Raw genomic sequence first — 13,733 nt, 5'->3', positions numbered from 1 at the left:
TGCTGCAGGGGCACAGTCTTCTTACAAAAATCCTTTTCTACAAGGAAACCTATGATCACCACACACTAAGCTCCTTCCTGTCTCAAGGCCTCTGCACCCACTGCTCCTGCTCCCCAGTGCTTTTTCTCTGATCTCTGCATGGCTGGTGCCTCCAATCATGCAGATTTCAACTCAAATGCTTTCTCCTCACAGAAACCCTCCCTGAGCATCTTGCCTAACATCACCCCTCTCTCCTCCTCGGTCACTTTAGCACATTACCTTGCTTCATTTTCTTCACTCTTTGAAAGAACTGCATTTATCTGTGTACTTGTTAATTCTGTTTTACACAAATGACTATAAACTCTCTGGGAAGAGAATCTTGTCTGTATCCCACAACCGAAACAGCATCTGTGGGCAGTAAGGGCTCAATCCACATTTACCAAACGGCAGCTACAATACAACATTCCGGAGAGAAGTCCCTTGTGAGTGGAGGAAGTTTTGTAAAGACTCAAAGAAGAATGAGAATGGTCATCTGGGTTCATCTGCAAATGCTGTCTGAAAAATTCAGATTGGGATCTGGATCATGGTGAGGAAAGAAAAGACAGATGTGTCTGGGGCCATATGAGGGAGAGTCAGAAGGGCACAAGCAAAGACTGAGGCAGGAAGGGATTTTTTTAAGGAGTCACTGAACCCAAGAGTTCGTGGAAGCAAGCAGTGAGCAAAAAAAGACAGGTCAGACCAGCAAGAGGAGAAGCTTCAATGCCAGCTGCAGACAATATTCTCCAAAAGGGGAAAGGACTCAAGAATATTCAGCTGTACCCCTACTGAATAAAGCATGTAGTTTGCTAGCATTGTTGCTGTTTTCAAGAAATGAGCACCCACATTTCTTAGAAAATTGTATACAGTCTTTAGACCTCTCATTTCCTACATAAATGCAAGTGAATCCATGGGAACCTAGAGAAAGGATGAATAAACGCACCCACAGCCTACTTCTCCAGGCTCTCCCGGACCTCCAAGTGCGCCGGGCACTGGGGCACAGGGTGGGCACAGGCAGAGGGTTCCAAGTGCTTCCCCAGAGGACCTGGGTGGACAGCACTCGTGGCAAAGGCATGCACAGCACTCTTAGGACCACCAGCAGAGACCATAAATTTATCGGCAGCTCCTGAACTTAACAAGAAGTAGGTTACCAAGGAGCTTACTCTTATGAGAATGGACTGCCATTTAACACAGTTTAAAGGACGCTAAAAAAGGGGGGCCTATAAAAACCCTCATTCTGCAACCATTTTGGAATAGTGGAAGGAAAACTGATTAAAGTTTTAAGAGTGAGAAAATACCCTTTTCTTGACCCTTTCTTCTTTAAAAACATAAAAGCAAAAAAAAAAAAAATCTATTTTTATCGCCAAGTGGAAACACTGTAAAAGGGTCTCTGTGCATGTGCAGGGAGAATGACACTGCAGAACTTAAAAAAGAATCTGATGGAATCTCAGAGCCAACTCACAGCCCTGGAAGCTTCCTTGACACAGACCAGCTTCTGTTTGCAGCTCAGCAAACCATATGCTATATTCGCTCACTCCTCAAGGATCATCCGCTCCTTTCTGAGTATTAAGATGTCAGCGAAAATCTACCTTCTGGGGAAATTTAATCTGCCGAAGGAGAGCTGCTGACTCTTATAAAAATAGCTGTCAGGCAGTATGACTCCTCCAGGACACCCAGGACACGTACGACCAAGAGGGGTCATGAAGCCCAGAGCAGAAAAGCAAAGTAGGAATCTCAAAGATCGTGCAGTCGAGACACTCAGCCTGAGATCCAGAAGGCCTGTGGGTGGGCTTCAGGGCATCTAGAAAGTCCCTGAAATTACACAAAAACCTGTGCACCTTTGTGGAATTTAGGGGGGTGAGGGGGAACTTTCATCAAATTCTCATAAGTCACAATCCAGAAATGATTAAGAACCATTGAGTTAGTATATTATTCCCATAGACATTTTTTCACTCTCAAAAATTATTTTTCATTGGTCAAGAAATACGTGCATACATAAATCTCATAAGAAATTTAAAAATTATAGCTCAGTTCGAAGTCTCTTTCACACTTCTCTTCCAGAGCTGTTCCCCTTACTTTTGGCCCCCCCAGAGGTAATAACTGTTCTACTTTACTATACATTTTCATAATTAGGCACTCACAGAGAAAATTTAAAGCATTTAGGTGTGTTCTTCCTAACTTAAATGGTACCGTATTTTACATATATTTCTCCCACATGCCTTTGCGTTCCACAATGTTCTGGGGTGAGTTCAGCTCTACATGTGTACATGTAGAGAGGCTTCATCCTTTTCACCTGCTGCGTAGTATTCCACAGTAGCTGTGCTCAGGGGAACTTAGACATTCCTCTAGCAGTGAACATTTAGGTTGTTTCCAGTTTTTCCCATTGCTGACAACAGCACTATGAATGTGTCTGTCTATGCCCTGATTCAAGTGTTTCTCTAGCAGAGAGGCTGAGAAGAGGGACTTGTCCATCCACACAAGAAGCCTGGGAAGGAGTGGGAGTGGGATCTCAAAGGGAGAGCAGCTGGACCAGTTTGGGCAGATGGCAGGCCAGGGGCAAAAGCAGCAGGCAGGTAAATGAACCTGGAAGAACTGGACAGGCATGGGGTGGAGCAAGGGGACGAGAAGGCTGATCTTCGTGATCTAACTAACGTCCAGGAGGAAAGCCTGCGCTGCTGGAAAATGACAGAGGAGTCAGCGCTTGAGTGAACTCGAGGGGCCATGGCAGCTCTGTTTTAGGAAGGACAAAGTCCCCAGAGACTGATTTTGGGGCTATTATCAGCCATCCCTGAAGCTCTGTCAGAGAGGGGATGTTTGGATTGGATGTAGAATCTTAGAGGACTGTAGAGTAATGACTGGATTGAATTCTAATCCAAAACTGTGCTCATTCTGCAACATTCCCTGATGGGAGGGCTTTGCTTAAAAACAGCTGGGAAAGAGTTAGCTTTCTGACTCTGTCTCCCTGTAAAGACTGAATGTTTGTGCCGCCTCCAAAATTCTTATGTTGAAACATAATCCGCAACGTGATGGTATTTGGAGGAAGAGCCTTTGGGAGGTGAGTAGGTCATGAGGGTGAAACCCTCATGAATGGGATTAGTGCCCGAATAGAAGAGACCCCAGGGAGCTTTCTCACCCCTCCTGCCATGTGAGGCCACAGTGAGAGGTCTGCTGTCTATGAACCAGGAAGCCAGTTCACACCATACGCTGAATCTGCTGATGCTCTGATCTTGGACTTCCCAGCCTCCAGAACTCTGAAAAATAAATTTCTGCTGTTTATAAGCTACCTGTCTGGTATTTTGTTACCTGAACTGACGAAGAAGTTCTAAGGGTACTGGGAGCCCAGGGCTGTGATCAAGGAGGGTGAGACCAAGGGTTACCATGCTTGTAAAGCTCCGAAAGAGTCACCATCTGCTCTTGAGAAATGGACGCTCTGTGCATCCAAAAATGCCCTGACCTGCTTCACAGCTGTCTCCCAGGATCTCCCAGTTTCAAAGGCTGTAGAGGCTCCCACAGATATTCTGCAAGAAACTACTAAACAAATTACAACAGCATGTCCACGGTAGAACAGAAGATCCATGAGCACTAATGTTACCAGACTGCAAGCCTATTAGCTAAGTGACCTCATCTTCAAAATCCAACCTTCCAGATATTTCCAGGTGTTCTGCAAAAGCCTCGTTGTCTGATACATTGTGGCTGTGATCTCAGCAGAATGCTCAAGGAACAGACATTACCTTTTTTATGAATATTTACCTTGGCATAGGGCCATGGTTCCTAACTGGGGGCAACTTTGTCCCCCAGGAAGGCATTTAGCAATGTCTGTGGACATTTTTGGTTGTCACATCTCAGGAGAAAGGAGATGCCACTGGCATGTGGTCGGGAAAGGCCAGGGATGCTGCTAAACATACTACAGTGCACAGACAGATCTGTCCCCACAACAAAGATTAACCATGTCAACAGTGCAGAGGTTGAGAGACTCTGGAATAGGGAGATCAAAACTGCTTTCTCTATCCTGCTGTGGTATCTTGTTCAAAATATATTTAATATATATTGAAGTGTATTTCAAGTGTGACTTCAAGTCAACCTGCTAACAATCCATCAAACTCATGGTTTACGGCCTAGGGTTTGACATATGATTGACAATCAAAAATCCAGACATAAGAATTAATTTTAGAGATATACTTTCTGTTACACTGTATAGCATTTCATTTTTGAGGCTTGCACTTCTGTCTCAATAGATTTCCATATTTTATCACAGTGTCTTCAAAATTGTCATTTAACCCTAACACTAAATGAAGTTGACTCCTGCTCATTTGATAGAATTTGCAATTTCATAGGCTATTAATCCCTCATGGTCCCCACCCTGCTGAGCCCTGCAGAGGCAAGACTCCAGACTGGCTTCTGCTCCTAAGTGTTTATCTCAGGACAGCTTCAGGTGACCTAAGGAGAAGAGTGATAAAGACACGGAGACTGACCCTTCAAGCTAAGGGATATATTAATGTGCATATATAAGAAACAGAATGTTAGGAGATAAACTCATTCCAGAAAACCCCATTCTTATGTCTTTATGAGATTCTAGAATTCGGAGAATGGTTTTCTGTGCTCTAAATGTGAGTTGGGTGAACATTTTACTACGCATCCTAGACATCAGACCAAGAAGCATGCTTTGCTGTGCATATGGATCACCTGGGGATCTTGTTAAATGCAGATCCTGATTCAGCAGCCTGAGGCAGAGCCGAAGAGTCTGCATGTCTAACAAGCTTCCAGGTGACGCGGATGCTGCTGGCCTGTGGACCACCTTTGAGTAGCGCCAGGATGTAGAGGATTTACATAGCATTTGTTAGAGTCTGTCACTATTTAAAAGCCACAGGGTCATAACTTTTAGTATTTAGAAATTATTTCTATTCTGTCACTACCTTCATTATGCAATGATGTAAAAATCCTTGGGTCTTTGCTCCTTCGAGGGTCTAGAAAAAGGGAACTTTTGTATCAACTGAAAAGTAACAGAATGGCTGTAGATAATAATCAGTAGGCATCTACTCTGACTTGAAAGATGGTCCATGTTCAAAATTTATGTCAAATATTTGCTCTTTTAAGTGTACTATTTATAGAAAAAGAGATCAGCTCTGTGGTTATACCAGAGGCAGGGGGAGGCGAAATTGGGTGACAGTGGTCAAAAGGCAGAAACCTCTAGTTTTATAAGATAAGTACTAGGGGTGAAGGGTACAGCATGATAAATATAACTAACGCTGTTGTATGTTATATATGAAAGTTAAGAGAGTAAACCCTGAGAGCTCCCATCACAAGGAAAAGAAAAACTTTTTAATTTTTCTATTATATTGTGTCTGTATGAGATGATGGATGGTCACTAAACTTGTTGTGGTCATCACTTCTTGATGTTAAGTCAAGTCATTCTGCTGTACACCTTAAACTTACAGTCCTGTATGTCAATTACTCCTCAACAAAACTGAAGGGAGAAAAGATATAATAGTATCTCATAGCTGAACAATCAAAGCCCGCTGGATCAGGAAGCAGCAGAACCAGCTACCAATCCTGCTGCTGCAGTGTCAGGAAGCCTCTGTAGACCCCAACGTGACATTTCTACACCCCAAAAGACCAGGACTTCCAGGTGGGGAAGATGTATTATTATTACTTAAACTATGCATCTACCTTGTATATGCTCTTTTGTATGTATATTTTGTATCACTAACAATTACTTAAAAAGTTAAATGGTGTCATTTTTGGTAAGTTAGAGACTTATGTTCTGTTTTAGGTTAATATTTTATTTACTCTGTATGTAGGGCCAGGTCAGACTATCCTACAGAACAAGGATGCTGATGCCTGCCAAAAAGATACCGTGTGGTACGAACTCCTAAAGAGGCTTTTAAATACTTCTATAAGTATATATATTCAAAATTAGGCAAGTTAGTAAATGATGTGCTTATAAATGAAGACTGTAAATCATAATCTGATAGAGATTTGGAATGAAGTATTTCATAGTAGAGCTGAAAGGAATTCCAGCCTTTCCTTAGGAGCTGTGCCTTTTATGGGGTCTCAAAGTTCAGCCAGACACACAGAATTTTTGCAAACTTTTCTTACAATATAACATCTGCTGACCTCCTGGGAATAGGTGATGGACGTCCCAAGTACACACTGAAGGAGAGAACTTTGACAGAGGTTTATACAGGTTATGACGGGGCTCATTATTGCACAAGCCATTCCCAATTACATCTTCTCCCACCACCAAAACAAACCACTAGCCACAACAAACAGTAGGGAGTACCAGAAAACAAAGAGACAGTGATCTTGCAAATGTGGCCCCTCCTCCCCGGTTTGGAACTGACTCTCTTCTTGAATTCTTGGTTTCTGGATGCTTGTGGCTCCTACCTTTGAGCATGGGGAGGTCTCCCCTCTCCAGTTTCCAGCATTCTCTCTCCCCAGTCACAACAGGAGCCTATCGTCAGAGGAAACCCTGGGTGTCGGTATGATGAAACACTACCCAGGAGACTACAGGGAAAGGGAATACCGACAAAGGTGAGCTTGAAATGTTGGCAGAACAAAGAACTCCACTCCTTTAACTGGAACCCAGAATAGGTCATTACATTTCCATGGGAGAATTCCTCATTTGATGCTTCTTGCAACAGGCAGATTTGCTTAGGGGACAGCTAGGGTTTGTCCATCATTTTGTCAGTCATACTATGAGGTACTTATATCAATCTAATCTAATGGGTAATATTGAGAACTACCCAGCCCTAACCATATGTGGAGTGTCTTAGTACAGCTGCTTTTAGTTAAAGCTAAGGGTGATGGTGGGAAGAAGAATAAGATAAATGTTGATCACATGACCATTTTAAGACATTAAATAGAAACTAAGAGTCATAAACCACTGGAAAGTGACTTCTCCTTCCCCATCACTGTTAAATTAAAAACATTCACATTTCTCTTTGAGTTTCATGTCCAAAAGAAATGGATTTATCCAACTGATTTGAAAACTTATGTCTACAAAAAACCCTGCACATAAATAACAGTGGTATGAAGTCACCAAAAACTAGAAGTGGCTTCTTTCAACAAGCGAACGGACAAATAAACGGTGTGGTGCATCCATAAAATGGAATAATACTGAGTGATAAAAACAAACAAGCTACCAGACCACAAAGACATGGAGGGACCTTAAGTGCGTACTGCTACGTGAAAAAAAAAGAAAGTTGGAAAAGGCTACACACTGTATGACTCCAATTACTCCCTATCTGGCATTCTGTAACAGGCAAAGCTATAGGAACAACAAAAAGCTCGGTGCTTGCCAGGGGCTCAGGGGAAGGGCGTATCATGGAGAGGTGAGTCACAGGGGATGTTCTGACAGTGAAACCGTTCTTCTTCTTTCCCCCTACAATACCTGTAATAGACTTTTTTTTTTTTAGTTTCACCTTAAGAGTGTTTAAAATTTTTAAAAATTCAGTTACTATAAAGTGTTGGCTGCATTCCCTATGCTGCACGATAGATACATCCTTGCAGCCTACCTTATACCCAAAAGTTTGTACCTCCCACTCCCTCTCCCCGTATGACACGCCCCCCACACACCCACTGGTAGCCACTAGTTTGTTCCCTGTAAGTCTGCTTCTTTTTTGTTATATCCACTAGTTTGTTGTATTTTTGAGGTTCCACATGTAAGTGATACCATACAGTGCTCGTCTCCCTCTGTCTGACTTACTAGGCGAAACTATTCTTTGTGATCCTCCCCTGGCTTGACATGGTGCATTTGTCAGAACCCACAGAACTAAGAGCCCAAAGACTACCTTGATGTGTGCAGCCTGAAAAACCATTTAGCGTCAGGCGATTCCAGTAAGGAATGCAGACTGTAAAAGCCTGCATTACGAGTGTATGACGCAATCTCGCGGAAAGGGGCGAGGGTACAGGGTGCTGACCCAAGCGGTCTGAAAGCGAAGGGAGTCTGCAGGACCAGGCGCAAAAGGGCCCGGACGTAAGCACGGCACGCCAGCTAACGAAGCCGTGCCACAGGGCTACAGGGTGGCGATTCTGGTACTGCTCTACACGCATCCTGAAGTTGACCAGCTAAGTAAATGGCCAATGTTGAGAGTCAGGCCTCTCCTCTTGGACTGAGAGTCTATAGACAAGCACAGGAAGGAGGCTAGAATGAGCCACGTGGTAACAGATGAGCTCATGTTTAGCTTGACAGATAGACGGTTACACATAGATAAGTGCACACACACAGGTTAGTAAATGCACATACATTTGTTTGCTCTGTCAGCTGGAAAGGCCTAAAAGAAATGACACCCTAGTAGCAAGAAGCCCACTGTAAGCCCAGATATTTGCTTCTAATACCGTTCTCCAGTAAAAGGAACCAGGGTTTACCGGAGAAACAGTTGAATGAAGGATTGGAAGAGAAATATAGATGATGAGTCTGGAGCATCTCATGGTGCTAGAAAGTAAGGAAGTGATAAACGAAACACATGCAGTAATGGGAATAAGTCAAAGGGACACAGAAGCCAACTAAAAGAGCTCTAACTGGCCAAATTTGGGACAATATGAACAACAACAACAAAAGGTAGAATTGGACTATAACTCAAAGTGTAAAATAAATATCTACACATCTATATTGATGTAAATAACTGCTCAATTAAATTAATAAAGGGTGAGAAGAGGCAAATTTCCCAAGCAAAAGAATTCAAGTAATTTATGTGGATACTCTGCCCTCAAGACCCTTCTTGCACAACTCCCCGCTCCTTAAGTGTGGGCTGCCTGTGGTGACCTCCTTCCAAAGAGTACAGTACAGAAAGGGGCCAAAGGGTAAGTTTAGAGTGGAGGACCTGGCAAATACTCCTCAGCCAGGTGTTCAAAGTCAATGTTAACAGAAAAGGGCATTTTACCTGTGATCTAAATCACCAAACCAATAACCCATCTAATCATGAGAAAACATCAGACAACAGAGGAGCACCCTATAAGGTACCAGAGCAGTGCACCTCCAAACTGTCCAGGTCATCAACAGCCAGGGAAGTCTGAGACACTGTCACAGCCAAGGGAAGCCTAAAGAGTCATGGACAAGCCAAAGAAATGTGCTGTGCTGGACGGGACCCTGGACAGAAAATGAAGACCAGGTTAAAAAAAAAGTGTTAGATTTAAAAGACATAAAAAATTTAAAAAAGAAAGAGAAAAAAAGGAACTGTCGCCACAGAATAAACCGACAAAGGGGCCTTCCACTCCATTTAGAGGCAGAGTTCAAATTTCCAATACATTTCTTCACACTCCTCCTTCAGTCCACTAAAAAGGTGTAGAGATGGAAGCAGGATCAAGCTAATGGTAAACAATGAAGTGACTAATCTCCCTCAGTCCCATCTCCCCAAATAAGAAGGCTGTAGCGGGCAAACCCACGGTCCTGAAAGCTCTAATAGCTGTCAATCCAAAGCTGTACTCCTCCGCCTTTCTACATCGGACTATATGAGAGTCGTGCGAATTTCCGTGGCCATGACAGGCTGCCAAGACTTGGCTTATCCACAGCAGCGCGGGTGCTGAGGGAGCGTACTTGTAAATCCGGCACCCAGCGTTTCAGCAAGTTTCAGGATGATGTCAAGTTTCCACATTTTCAGCAGTTCTTTTGAAACAAGCCTTTAAATATTCTCACGAACACGCAGACGAAAATGAGCGGTGGTTTTAATTTTCTGTAACGCGTATCTTTAACCAACAGGTGCAGCTCTATTTACTAGGCTTTATGATTTCTCCTATAAAGGGCTTGGAAGTGCGTCACTATAAATTTCAAATTCCTGTATAAGAGTATATCCCCAGGCGTTTCACTGAAATGGACAGAATGGAAAATAAAAATAAATATGAGGCAAAGAAATACAACAGCAAAGGGGAAGGAAACCATGCTTTCCAATCTTTCAAAATACAGGTAATAATCAGGTTCGTGGTAGGATTTTTGTTTCTCACATTATTAATTCAGGAAAAGAACATTTTTTACTTTCTTTTCACTAAGTATGTATCTTTGTTAAAAAACAAAATTCAATCGAGTAAATGTAAAGATCTAATTGGTTTTATTCAAGAGACATGAATAGGGTAATATCCTATCTAAGGAGAAGGGTGCTCTACTACAAAACCAAGGCTTTTATAGGCAGAAGGAGGGAGGGACAAAGAGGGTAAAAGAGTGGATTATTTCAGGCAAGGTCACCTTCCCTCAGGGGAGAGCAGGGTCTTCTCTAGTGGATTACCTCACTAGTGTTGGTCAGGAAATTTCAGATTGATTGGTTTAAAATTCCACTCCTGGCTGAAACTGCAATTAAGTTAGGTACTAAGTCTTGGTGGGGCTTAGCATAAATGACTCCATCTGGGGCCAAAGGTTTCTTTTTAACACTTGGAACTCCTTGATATGAAACTTCATCATGCTCATTGCAAAAATATATTCTTTTGAAATACTTTGTCTCATTTAAGTAGTAAACTTTGCTGAGTTTGTGTTAAAACTAACAAGGAATCAAGTAAAATGTTTCTAAATGGAACAGCTGGCAATTTCTTTGCTATTCAGTTTTCAAGCATAGTTAAAGCCACCTGTGGCCGTGAGCGTCGTTCGTGGAATGCTCTGAATGGTGAACAGTGTTTGTGGGGCTCTTTCCCCGCCTCCACCTCTACAACCCCAGGGGACGTCATTGGGATTTGGGATGAAGCCTTATCACTCACCACTAAGCAAAACCATCTCCTCCTCAAGGGCAAAGTGGTGTAAAATATTCATACCCCTTGCAATTACAACTGGAAAAGACCAAGGATCCAATTATGAAATGCCTTGGGGAGTACAGAGTGCTCTTTGGGCATTCAGAATAGGCATCTTTAAACTCTTTTTTAAAATGCATTCTTCATTCCTTTACTCAAAAAATGATTAGCACCTATTATGTTCTGGGTACTGTTTTAAGTGCGGTGGGGGGGGGGGGAGACAAAAATATATGCCTTCACAGAGGTAAGAACACACATAGATGAACACATATAAATTTATCCCATACTTTTTAATATTGATTAGTATTTCCGTGAATGGGTATTCATGACATATTCATTCAGTCTCCCACTGATGGGTACATAGGTTTTTTTCCACTTTTTTTTCTATTACAAACATTGCTGTCTTGTGTATATGGTGGTGCACCTATATGGCTAAGTGTACAAGTTAAATTTCTGGAAGTAGAACTGCCTGGCCAATGGATTTGTGCATTCTAAGTGTTGATAGATACTCCCAAGTTGCCCTCTTAAAGATGCTGCCTCAGTTTATCCCACCACCAATACGAGTTGAGAATCCCTCAACCGCAGATGTATTTAAAGGGTAGAAGAATGGGCCACAAAGGACTAGAGCTGTACCAGGACCTGAAGGATCATCTAACCCAACCCCCTAAGCAAATGAAAATGCTTTTTCTGGGTAAGCAGCCACCCTGTTTATTTCAAGGTCGCTATGTGACAAGTGTGTCCCCAGCTCAAATTCACAAGTTCAACAGATGAAGGTGGTTTGTCTTTCAACACAAATCATCTCTCATCAAGTTGATCGTGAGCCTCCCTGGGGGCAACACTCTACTTAGCACTCTGGGCTCCGGACGTGCCTGGGCACCGTAAGCCCCAGAAGAAACAGGGACAGGATTCTTTCATTACAAGCAGGCACATTTCATTTCTTAATTTGAGGCATTTCTCCCACATACAAACCTATTTCATTCTTTCAGGGAGGCAACAGTGGGAACATTTCTGCTGGGATAGTTCAAGTCTTTGGCTAAACCCTTCATTCTGATGAACTGATTCATAAGGAAAGCATCTCTGCATAAAACATGTTTATTTCTACTAAGGTAGTTTCCTAATATAATTATTATTAGTTGTTAGCAAAATATACAATACCAGTATTCTTAAGTAGTACTTATGGAGCACTTGACAAGTGAAAATATTTCTTTAAGCTGAAAAAAAAAAAAAAAAAAAAAAGGACTCACTTTGCTTTGGATGAGATAGAGTCCCTTAATTTTTCTTAGTAGAGTAAATGTTTATTCACAAGTCAGGAAATCAAGTTCTTGCCTTTCTCGAAGCTCAGTAAACTGACAGATGCTCTGTATCCAATTACCTTTCCAGACATTCTAGCTTTCCATGGGAGCTATTTCAAGGCCATAATTCTACAGGCAGTTAGAACGCTGGTGGGGTTGCTGGGAACTAATTTCACTGCCCCTTCCCCCTTTTCTATCTACTCTGCCATCTTTGGCCTCAGTTCCCCTTCCATCCCTGCATTCTACAGTATCATAAGGTCCTCTTCTCTCGTACCTGAGACCACATCTCATCTTATTTCACTCCAACTTCGTCCTGTCCACCTCCTCCTCTTTCCCTTCTGACTCTCCAAGCCCTACACTCCCACCACCAGTGTCCTCACTCCTAAAACCTACACTGGTCCTCAACTCCTACAGCCTCCTCCCTCTACCTTCTCAGCCTGCTGCCTTAACTCCTCCCTCTACATTTTACTGGGCCTCCAATCACCAGTCACCCTCACACTTTTCCATTAACAAGAGCACATTTGTAACTTCCTTGACCTTGACATGTCAATAGCCTACAATTCTGAGCTTCCAAATCACTGTTTCTACTTCACAGAATGCTGATACAACCCCACTGTTACCATGGGCGCAAACTTTCCCCCTAGAAACGCTGCATTTTCAACAGCCCGTTTTGACAGAAAGTGGCAGCGTGTCAAGGGCCATCTGTTACATTTCAATTACTTCAAGTGGGAATTTAAATGCAGGCAAAAAAGTAATAAACCTAAAATGCTGAATTTAAACCACACTGAGAAGGAAAAAGGCTAGAGGGAACTACCTTTGATAGAAAAAAATCAATTTTTTGAGATTCAGCAAGGTCTTCCCAATTTCCAAGTTCCTTTCTTATATTCAAGCTCCTTTCTTATCAAAATTAAAAGTTTAGTAAGTCACAACTACTGGCACAGGTATTTCTTGAGAAGAAGAAATCCTACCGTGACCATACTGCAATGAGATAGTTACTTAAATAACTAAAGTAAAGATATCACATATTCACAAATGCTGCAGCTGCTATGGAAAACAGCATAGAGGTTCCTCCAAAAAATTAAAAATAGAACTACCAGATGATCCAGCAATCCCACTTCTGGGTATCTATTCAAAAGCACCGAAATCAGGACCTCAAAGAGGTATTTACACTTGCATGTTCATTGCAGTGTTATTCACAAGAGCCAAGATGTAGAAACAAATGTACATCAATGGAAAAATGGATAAAGAAAATGTGTTTTACTTTATGTTGCACACCAGAAATTGAAACACTGTATCTGACTATACTTCAATTTAAAAAGAGAGAAAAAAATAAAAATGCTTAAAAAAAAAAAAAAAGAAACTGTTTTATACATACAATGGAATATTATTTGGCCCTTAAAAAGAAGGAAATCCTGCCATTTGCCACAACATAGATGAACCTTGATGACATCATAGTAAGTGAAATAAGTCACAAAAGGCTAAATACTGCATGATTCCACTTATATGAGGAAACTAAAATAGTCAAACTCAGAAGCAGAGCAAAATGGTGGTGCCAGGGACTGCAAGGAGGGGGAAATGAGGAGTTGCTATTCAAAAGATACAACGTTTCAGTCATAGAAAATGAGTAAGTTCTATAGATCTGCTGTACAATGCCGTGTCTACAGTTAACAGTACCATATTGTACACTTTAAAAATTATTAAGAGGCTACCCTTATG

The sequence above is a fragment of the Camelus ferus genome, chromosome 16, assembly GCF_009834535.1.
Source record: "Camelus ferus isolate YT-003-E chromosome 16, BCGSAC_Cfer_1.0, whole genome shotgun sequence".
Taxonomy (NCBI): domain Eukaryota; kingdom Metazoa; phylum Chordata; class Mammalia; order Artiodactyla; family Camelidae; genus Camelus; species Camelus ferus.
The sequence above is the reverse complement of the archived record's forward strand: the minus strand, read 5'-3'. Positions refer to the sequence as shown.